We start from the raw sequence: 11,494 nt of genomic DNA on the forward strand, positions 1-11,494 counted from the left end.
ATCCAAGACTGGATAATTTATAAACAAAGGAGGTTTAATTGACTCACAGTTCTGCATGGCTTGGGAGACCTCAGGAAACTTACAGTCATGGTGGAAGGGGAAAGGGAAGCAAGGCATCTTCTTCACAAGGTGGCAGGAGGGAATTGCAAGTCAGGAAAATGCCAGATGCTTATAAAACCATCAGACCTCATGACAACTCACTCACTATCATGAGGATACCATGGGGGAGACTGCCTCCATGATCCAGCCAACTCCCTCCCTCGACACATGGGGATTACAATTCAAGATGAGATTTGGGTGGGAACATACAGCCAAGCCATATCAGTATATTTTAAAGTAATCTTTTACTTCACAGATGGATTTGATGAGTTTTGCTGTTGATGCTCTCTACTGAATTTGTTTTTCAGCTTTTATTTTAAGTTCTGGGTTACATGTGCACGTGTGTAGATTTTTTTTGTTTTGTTTTTTGAGGTGGAGTCTTGCTCTCTAGCCAGGCTGGAGTGCAGTGGTATGATCTTGGCTCACTGCAACTCTCCTTCCTGGGTTCAAGCAATTCTCCCACCTCAGCATCCTCAGTAGCTGGGACCACAGGTGTGTGCCACCATTCCTGGCTAATTTTTTGTATTTTTAGTAGAGACGGGGTTTCACCATGTTGGCCAGGATGGTCTCGATCTCCTGACCTCGTGATTTGCCCACCCCGGCCTCCCAAAATGCTGGGATTAGAAGCATGAGCCACTGTGCCTGGCCTGTAGGTTTGTTTTAGAGGTAAACATGTGCCATGGTGGTTTGCTGCACAGATCAACCCATCCCCTAGGTATTAAGTCCAAGATCCATTAGCTATTCTTCCTGATGCTCTCCCACCCCACCCATGACATTTTTCATGCAGTGCGTGTTGTTCCCCTCAATGTGTCCATATGTTCTCCTTGTTCAGCTCCTACTTATAAGTGGGAACATGCAGTGTTTGGTTTTCTGTTTTTGTGTTAGTTCACTGAGGTTAATGGCTTCCAGCACCATCCATGTCCCTGCAAAGGACACGATCTTCTTCCTTTTTATGATTGCGTAGTATTCCATGGTGTATATGTACCATATTTTCATTACCGAATCTATCATTGATGGGCCTTTGGGTTGATTCCATGTTTTTGCTATTGAGAATAGTGCTAGAATGAATGTAAGTGTGCATGTATCTTTATAATAGAATGATTTATATTCCTTTGGGTATATACCCAGTAATGGGATCCAGTGGCAGCCCATCAAAAGATTATCCACCATGATCAAGTTGACTTCATCCCTGGGATGCAGGGTTGGTTCAACATATGCAAATCAATAAATGTAATTCATCACATAAATAGAACTAAAGACAAGAACCACATGATTATCTCAATACATGCTGAAGAGGCCTTTGATAAAATTCAACATCCCTTCATGTTAAAAAATCTCAACAAACTAGGTATTGAAGGAACATGCCTCAAAATAATAAGAGCCATATATGACAGACTCACAGCCAATATCATACTGAATGGGCGAAAACTGGAAGCATTCCCTTTGAAAACCAGCACAAGACAAGGATGGCCTCTCTCACCACTACTGTTTAACATAGTATTGGGAGTTCTGGCCAGGGCAATCAGGCAAGAGAAAGAAAAAAAGGGTATATTCAAATAGGGAGGGAAGAAGTCAGATTATCTTTATTTGCAGATGACATGATCCTGTATCTAGAAAACTCCACCCTCTCGGCTCAAAAGCTTCCTCAGCTGATAAGCAATTTCAGCAAAGTCTCAGGACACAAAATCAGTGAGAAAAAATTGCTAGCATTCCTATACACCAACATGGACAGAGAGTCAAATCATGAATGAACTTCCATTTGCAATTGCTACAAAGAGAATAAAATACCTAGGAATACAACTAAAAAAGGAAGTGAAGAATGTCTTCAAGGGGAGCTACAAACTACTGCTCAAGGAAGTTAGAGAGGACACAAACAAATGAAAAAAACATTCGATGCTCATGGATAGGAAGAATCAATATTGTGAAAATGATCATATTGCTCAAAGTTATTTATAGATTCAGTGCTATTTCAGTTAAACTACCATGGACATTCTTCACAGGATTAGAAAAAAAAACTATTTTAAAATTTTTGCTAAGCAAAAAGAACACAACTGGAGACATAATGGTACCTGCTTTCAAAGTATACTACAAGGCAACAGTAGCCAAAAGAGCATGGTACTGGTACAAAAACAGACACATAGAGCAATGGACAAAAATAGAGAACTCAGAAATAAGACCACACACCTATAACCACCTGATCTTCAACCAACCTGACAAAAACAAACAATGGAGAAAAGATTCCCTCTTTAATAAATGCTGCTAGGAGAACTGCCTAGCTCTATGTGGAAAATTAAAACTGGACGTCTTCCTTATACCTTATAGAAAAATTAACTCAAGGTGGATTAAAGGCATAAATGTAAAATCCAAAGCTGTAAAGGCCCTAGAAGAGACTCTAGGCAATACCATTCAGGACACAGGCAATTGCAAAAATTGTATGATGAAAATGCCAAAAGCAATTTCAACGAAAGCAAAAATTGACAAAAGGGACCTAATTAAACTAAAGAACTTCTGCACAGCAAAAGAAACTATCATCAGATCAGGCATGGTGGCTCATGCCTGTAATCCCAGCTCTTTGGGAGGCTGACACAGGTGGATGATGAGGTCAGTAGTTCAAAACCAGCCTGGCCAAGATGGTGAGACCCCGTCTTTACTAAAAATACAAAAATTGGTTGGGTGTGGTGGTGGGCCCAGCTACTTGGGTGGCTGAGGCAGAGAATTGCTTGAATCTGAGAGGTAGAGGTTGCAGTTAGCTGAGATCACACCACTGGACTACACTACAGCCTGGGTGACAGAGTGAGACTCTGTCTCAAAAAAAAAAAAAAGAAATTATCATCAGAATGAACAGACAACCTACAGAATGGGAGAAAATTTTTACAATCTACCCATCTGACAAAGGTCTAGTATTCAGAGTCTACCATGAACTTAAATTTATAAGAAGAAAAAAAAACAGGCAATCCCATTAAAAACTGGGCAAAGGACAGGAACAGACAATTCTCAAAATAAGACATTCATGTGGCCAACAAATATGAAAAAAGCTCAACTTCACTGATCATTAGAGAAATGCAAACCAAACCACAGGGAGATACCATCTCATGCCAATTAGAATGGCGATTATTAAATAATCAAGAAACAACAGATGCTGGAGAGGCTGTAGAGAAAAGGAATGCTTTTATCCTTTTGGTGGGAGTATAAATTAGTTCAACCATTGTGGAGGACAGTGTGGCAAATCCTCAAAGATATAGAAGCAGAAATACCATTTGACTTCAGCAATCACATTACTGAGTCTATTGCAGTTTTTACTTCATTTATTATATTTTTCAGCTCCAAAATTTATTGTTTTAAAATAATTTTAATCTCTCTGTTAAGTGTATCCATTTGATCATTTATTATTTTCCTTATTTCATTGAGTTGTTTGTATTTTCTTGAAGTTTGCTGAGCTTTCTTAAAGCAATTATTTTAAATGGTCTGTGAAGCAGTTTGTATATCTTTATTTCTTTGGGGTCAGCTACTGGGAGACTGTTATTTCGGTAGTATGTCTCTTTAGTTGTTCATGTTCCTTACTGTCTTATATTGATTTCTCTGCATTTGTGGAGCAGTTACCTATACTAGAATTTACAGGCTAGTTTTTGTGTATAAACACCTTTTCCTGTGGGCAAAAAGGAGGTGCAAGAGTGTTTGCTAGGTTGGATGTAGCAGAAGTTCTGGCATCACTAAGGGGCACAGCTGTGCAGTATCTTTGCAGCTCTGTCAGCTCGGTTTGGTATTGACAAAGATTACAGGGATCCTCAGCATGCAACAGTGTGGATGTTTGTTGCAGTAGTGTGAGTTTTTGGGGTTTATGGTGGTTGTAGCTGTTAGGGTCTTCTTGATCCTAATGTTGTAGTGATGGAAGTTCTCTTGACACTGGATCCTACTTGCAAGCCCAAATGGCATTGGCACTGACGTCTGCTGAGTGGTACCTATGGAGTGGCCATAGACATGAAGCCTGAAGTGTTGGGATTCACTCAGGATGGTGGCAGAAATATTAAAGGGAAGTATTAGGAAAAGTTATAAGAAATAGTCACAAACCTGTTGGAAGGTCGAAAGGTTACATAGCTTGTAATAATTGAACGGGCTCAAGGCAGCTGGTTCTTACCTGAGAGCATTAGGTCATAGGGTAAATACTAGGGACAATAGAGGCTTCCCCAGTTAAGTCTGTTTACCCTACCTCCATTAACTAACTTTTGAGCCAGATGGCCCTCTTGAGGGGAGGTCGACCAGGAATATTGCCCCCAATGGTGTTTACTTTAGATCGCAGTACCTGAGCTTTAATCATTCCTAGAACTACTCTCTTAACCATGTTATTATCCACAAGTGTGTTGACTAAGAGCTTTTGTTGTTTATTGTATACTAAATAAATGCCTGGAGTGTGAACTGCTCAGGGCTGGCCGCAGCGACAAACCCTTCTTGGTGTGCAGGCGGTTGGACGCTCAGCAGGACTGGCAAAACAGAGTATCTGTGTACATCAATGTAGATTTTATTCATGCGTTGTTTGGGTCAGGGTCTGCGGGTGGAACCCCCATAGCTAATGCCCTCCAGTGAGGAGCAATATCTCACTGAAGCACTGGTACTTGTGGAGGGTCTATGAATCCTGAATCTGAGGTGGTACTGGCATTGGTGGCTTGGGCACTGGTACCCTTTCACTGACCCCTCATGCTTCCCAGGTGAGGTGATGCCCCACCCTGCTTTGGCTCACACTCTGTGGGCTGCACCCACTGTCCAACAAGTCCCAATGAGATGAACCCAGTACCTCAGTTGGAAATGCAGAAATCACCTGTCTTCTGCATCGCTCATGCTGGGAGCTGTAGACTGGAGCTGTTCCTATTCAGCCATCTTGGAGCAATCTTGGGATTGCTTTCTTGATTTATTTTTTGGATTGATTGCTGTTTGCATGTAGAAACACTATTGATTTTTGTGTGTGTTGATTTTATATCCTGCAAATTTACTGAATTCATTTATCAGTCCTGTGAGTTTTTTTCATGGAGTATTTACATTTTTCTAAATATAGGATCATGTCATCTGGAAGAAAAGATAATTTGACTTCTTCCTTTCCAATCTGGGTGCCCTTTATTTCTTTCTCTTGCCTAATTGCTCTGGCTAGCAATCCAGTACTGTGTTGAATACAAGTCGTGAAAGTGGGCATCCTTGCCTTGTTACAGATCTCAGTGGGAAGGCTTTCAGTTTTTCTTTGTTCAGTATGATATTAGCTGTGGGCTTGTCTCATATGGCCTTTATCATGTGCACGTATGTTCCTTCTATACCAGTTTATTGAGGGTTTTTATCATGAAGGGATGTTGAATTTTATTGAATGCTTTTTCAGACTGTAATGAAATGATTATATAGTTTTTGTCCTTTATTGTTGATATGATTTACCACATTTACTGATTTGTACATGTTGAACCATTTTTGCATCTCTAGGTTGAATTCCAATAGATCATGATAAATAATCTCTCTTAGTATGTTGTTCAGATTGCTAGCATTTTGTTGAGGATTTTTGCATCTATGTTCATTAGGGATATTGGCCTGTAGTTTTTGTTGTGTTCTTGTTTGGTTTTGGTATCAGAGTAATTCTAGTCTTATAAATGAGTTGAGTACTATTCTCTCCTCTTTAATTTTTTGAAATAGTTTGAGTAGAGTTGATATTAGTTCTTCTTCCAATGTTTGGTAGACTTTAACAGTCAATCTCTCAGATCCTGGACTTTTCTTGATGGGAGACTGCTTATAACTGCTTTGATCTTGTTACTCATTATTGGTATGTTCAGATTTTCTATTTCTTCATAGTTCAATCTTGGTAGGTTGTATGTGTCCAGAAATTTATCCATTTCTTCTAGATTATCCAAGTTATTGGCACATAGTTGTTCATAATAGTCTCTAATGATCCTTTGTATTTCTTTGGTTTCAGTTGTAATGTTTCCTTTTTCTTCTCCGATTTTATTCATTTGGGGCTTCTCTTTTTATTTTCCTTTTTAATCTAACTAAAGGTTTGCCAATGTTGTTTTATCTTTTCAAAATTCAACTTTTCATTTTGCTGATCTTTTGTATTGTTTTTTGGTCTCAATTTCACTTATTTCTGCTCTGATCTTTTAGAAATGTCTTTCTTTCTACTAATTTCAGGGTGGTTTATTCTTGCTTTTATAGTTCCTTGAGGTGCACTGTTAGGTTGCTTATTTGAAATTTATTTAATATAGCTATTTATTAGTATAAACTTCCCTCTTAGTACACTTTTTCTGCACCCATAGATTCTGGTGCTTTTTGTTTCCATTTTCATTTGTTTCAAAAATATTTAAAATTCCTTCTTAATTTCTTCCTTGACCCATTGGTTGTTTGGGGATATATTGTTTAATTTTCATGTATTTGTACAGTTTCGCAAGTTCCACTTGTTCTTGATTTCTAGTTTTATTCCATTGTGGTCGGAAAAGATACCTGATACAATTTTTACTTTTTTGAATTTGTTGAGACTTATTTTGTGGCTAAAATATGGTCTCTCCTGGAGGTTATTCCATTTGCTGATGAGAAGAATATGTGTTCTGCAGCAGTTGGGCAAAGTGTTCCCTAAATGTCTGTTAGGTCCAATTCATGTGTAGTTTAACTACAATATTTCTTTGTTGATTTTCTTCATGGATGATCTGTCCACTGCCAAAAATGTGATGTTGAAGTCCTTACTATTATTGTGTTGCAGTATATCTCTCATTTCAAATCTATTAATATTTGCTGATATATTTGGGTGCTCTGGTGTTGGGTGCATACATATTTACTATTGTTATCTCCTATTGTTGAAGTGACACCTTTATTATTATACAATGGCCTTTTTGCCTTTTTGTATAATTTTTGACTTAAAGTCTATTTTATATTATCTAAGCATAGCTACTCCTGTTCATGTTTGGTTTCCATTTGCATGGGATATCTTTTTCCATCCTTCACTTTCAATCTGTCTGTGTCTTTATAAGTGAAGTAAATTTCTTGTATGCAGCATATAGTTGGGTTCTGTTTTGAATTCATGCAACCACTGTATGTCTTTTAATTGGATAATTTAATTTACTTAATAACAGTGTTATTATTGACAGGTAAGGCCTTACTACTGCCATTTTGCTACTTGTTTTATAGTTGTTGTGTAACTTTTCTCTTCCTTTCTTACTGTTTTCCTTTGTGCGTAAGTGGTTTTCTCTGGTAGCATGTTTTAATTCATTGTTTTTAATTTTTAGGATATCGATTATAGTTTTTTATTCTGTGGTTTCCATTATGCTTATATAAAGCATCTTACAGCTATAGCAAGTTGTTTAAAACTGACACCAACTGAACTGATTGCACACAACACAAAGAAAAAAACAACCCTGTATACATTAACTTCCTTCTCTCCCCACATTTTGAATTTTTGAAGTCACAGTTTACTTTATAAAAAATATTGCCTATTTAAAATAGTTGTATTTTATATCTTCAGGATTTCTGTTTTATTTTAATTATTTCAATCTCTCTTAAAATTTCTTGATAAATATTGCCTATTTAAGATAGGCAATATTTTTATTTTTAGTAGTTTAAATGTTCTTTTTTTAAATAGTTTTGGCTTTTAGTCTTCTTACTAAAGATATAAATCATTTAAACACCACAGTTACAATATCAATTTAACAATCACCTTAGCATTCTATTCTTTGGGTTTGAAGAACTTCCATTAGCACTTCTTGTTGGACAGGTGTAGTAACAATATATTTCCTCAGCTTTCGTTTGTCAGTTAAAGCTTTTTCTTTCTCCTTCATTTCTGAAGGATAGCTTTGTTGGGTACAGTGTTCTTGTTTGGCATTTTCTTTAGCACTCTGGATATATTGTTTTACTCCCTCCTGGCCTGTAAAATTCCTGCTGAGAAGTCTGCTGCTGCCATGTGTATTGGATCTCCCTTACATTTTGTTTCTTTTCTCTTGCTGCATTTTGAATCCTCTCTTTGTTTTTTACCTTTTAGTGTTTATGTCTTGGGGTGTTCTTGTTTGTGTTAAATCTGATTGATGACCTTTAACCTTTCTGTGCCTGGATATTTATATCTTTCTTCAGGTTTGGAAAGTTCATGTTATTATTTATTTGAATAAGCTTCCCATCCCTTTGTCTTTTTCAGTTCCCTCTTTGACTCCAATAACCTGAATATGCTGTCTTTTAATGTTGTCTCATAGGTCCTGTAAGCTTTCTTTATTATTTTTCATTCTTTTTTCTCCTCGACTATATATTTTCAAATAATCTGTCTTTGAGCTCACTGCTTATTCTGTTTGATCACTTTTGCTGTGTATGCTCACTATTGAATTTTTCATTTCATTCATTGTATTTTATACCTTCAGGATTTATGTTTGATTTTAATTATTTCAATCTCTCTTAAAATTTCTATGATAAATTTCTAAATGGATTCTCTGTGTTTACTTAAAGTTCATTGGGCTTCCCTACAGCAGCTTTTTTGAATTCTTTGTCTGAGAGAACACATCTCCATCATTTTAGGGTTGGTCTCTGGTGCCTTATTTTCTCCATTTGTTGAGGTCATATTTCCCTGAATGTTCTTGATGCTTGTGGAAGTGTGACAATATCCATGCATTCAGGGATTAGGTATTTATTTCATTCTTCACAGACTGGCTTTGTTTGTGCCTGTCCTTTAGAGGGATTTCCAGGGATTCTAAGCTGACTTACTGTTGTTTTACCAGAGCCTGTGACCACTGCAGCTATCTCAGCGTTATAAGACACCTTAAGCCCAGGCTTACTGTGAACCTCTTGAAGACTTCAAGGTTGACACAGCTTTCTGATCCAGATGGACCTGGGAAAGACTCAAGAAGGGTACTGGGATTGTGTGAAAATGCTGAATGACTGACCCAGCGACCCAGATAGGCGTACCGCCTAGCAAGTCTCTGTACAGGTAGGCTGTGTCCCCAAGTGCAGCAAGAGTAGCTAGAGTTGAGACTGGGCCCTTTTGGGAACTGTTGTGAGAAGGAGGCTAGTGGGCCCATGTCAGTTCAGATAAGCATGCATCATCCAGCAGATTCCTGCACAAGTGGGCTAGTTTCTTGACTGCTGCAGGAAGGGCCAGAGCTGAGATTGGCCCCCCTCAAGATCTGCTGTGAAACAGGGTGGGGTGCTGGTATAGCTACCTGACTGTACCAGGAGGGTTTTGAGCTGAAATTGGGCCCCCTTGGGATTTTCAGTGAGACAGAGGATGAGGAGGTCAATTTCAGTGTAGAGGGGTGCATGCCACCCAGCAAGTTCCTGCACAGATAGGATAGTTCCTCAACTGCAGTGAGAGGGGCCAGAGCTGAGATTGGGGCCCCTCAGGATCTGCGGTGGGATAAAGGTTATAGAGCTCAGTCTTGTTGGCTTAGAGGGCACATGTCTCCCAGGAGGACCTTGCAAAAATGGGATGGTTCCTTGACTGCAGCAGAAGGGACTGGAACTGAGACTGGGCTCCCTTGGGGTCTCCTTTATGATGTAGGATGGAATACTCATCTTGTTGGCCCAGACAAGTACTCATTTCCCAGCAGATTCTCAGCACAGATGGGATAGTTTCTCACTGCAGTGAGAGGCACTGGAGCTGAGAGTGGACCCCCTTGGGATCTGCTGTGGGACAGAAGTTGGCAAACCCATCATGGAGGCTCAGAATTCTGGGTTACAAGAGATGAGTGAGTCTCACTTTGGGGTTCTTGTGTGAGTAGCTTTGAGCTGGGACCTCAGCTAAGGAAGGCTGAAGCAGAGCCACAGTGCACCTTTCAGGATCACTGCCAAGATCGATGTCAGCAGGCAGACAAGCCTTTCCACCACGGCACTGGTGTGCATGGTTCCTTCTGGAACCCTTGGTAGATGGTTTTGGTTGTAGGCTCAAAGCCAAATGAGGCTTTAAACAAACCCCTTCGAGGGCTAGGATATTACCGGGCTTGAATCTACAAGCAATCTCGGCAAATCAGCCACTTGGGTGTTGGTCTGCACTCTAAAAATGACTCACCTGGATCTTGGGCTCCACTGGGATTTGACAAGCTCCTACCTGAATCCTGAGGCTCCTGCAGAGAGACTTTTGACTTGGAATGGGTGCAGAATTGTTATTGTTCTGGGAGATATGAGTAGGTTATTTTCGAGTCTGCCATCATGGTAACATCAACCCTCAATATTTTTAAGTACCATCAAAATCAATCAGTTTATAACTGATCTTTCCTCTGTTTCCAGATTTGTATTTTCAACTACTTAATTGATATCTGTACTTTGATGTTCTATAGTTACCTCAAACTCAACTTATCCTAATAGAATTTGTCATTTTATCCAATTCTGTTATGTCTTATATGCTTTATATCACTGTAGGTTTTATCTAATCCAGAAACTAGGGGATTATTTTAGATTTCTTCACACCTCATGTTTAATCAGCCAGTAAGGCTAAAAGTTACCACGTTTCATTGCTTCTCTGAATCACTACAATAATACTTCATTTTTCCCTCCCACAATCCAGTTGCTTTAATCAAATTTATACTTTCTATCACATTTTCCCATATTTCATACTTTTTTTCAATGTAAATCCAAGCCTGTAATTTTCCTATTGAAATACTTTCCAATGGTCCCCCACTGTCTGCAAAATTTAGTTCAATACTTTAGTATTAACTTTTTGTTGATTTGACTTCTTTATTATCTGACCTCCCCCAATTTCTCCAGCTTTCACTCTTGACTTCCTCCTCCCTGTCATTAGATTTTAATATATTTATTTTAGCTGTGATCTCTCCCACATTTGTAATAAGCTAAAATCTTCTATTCAAAATGTCTTCCTACCTTTCTGCTTGGTAAACTACTAATCCCCTGCTCAGGGGTCTTTCATAAAGCTTTATTCCTCTTATTTCACATCTGAAGGATTATTTCTTCTGTCTTATTTCTACTTTTTTATACTCTGTTAATTTATATGTCATACATAGTCTTAATTTGGTAGCTGTTTGTTTCCTCCCCTAAAATAAAGTCTCCTTGTCATCAGGTACCTTATTAATTGCTGATACTCCAGAACTTAATATATTATTCATTGGCATACAGTAGACAATCTGAAAAAGAATGAGCTAAGCACTGAAATTCTTAGAATCAAGTAACCTCAGTTTACAGTGTTAGATAGCAATCAGCGAAACATCTTTCTGAAGTAATGTTCCATATTAGAAGAGAGGGTGAACGGAATTCAGAACAGATTTCTAGAAAATTCTCCTTATTGTGGAAAAACAGCCTGTCTGCTTCAAAAAGCAGTTGAACAGATGATCCAAACAATGATAAGAAGAAAGAACCAAGGGGAAAGAAAGATAAGAAAGATAGCAGATATGTTCAGGGCAGAAAGGAACTTTAAATAAGGAGAAGACAAGTCAAAGAGCAATGAAGGAAACAT

This window comes from Chlorocebus sabaeus, chromosome 1, assembly GCF_047675955.1.
Source record: "Chlorocebus sabaeus isolate Y175 chromosome 1, mChlSab1.0.hap1, whole genome shotgun sequence".
NCBI lineage: Eukaryota > Metazoa > Chordata > Mammalia > Primates > Cercopithecidae > Chlorocebus > Chlorocebus sabaeus.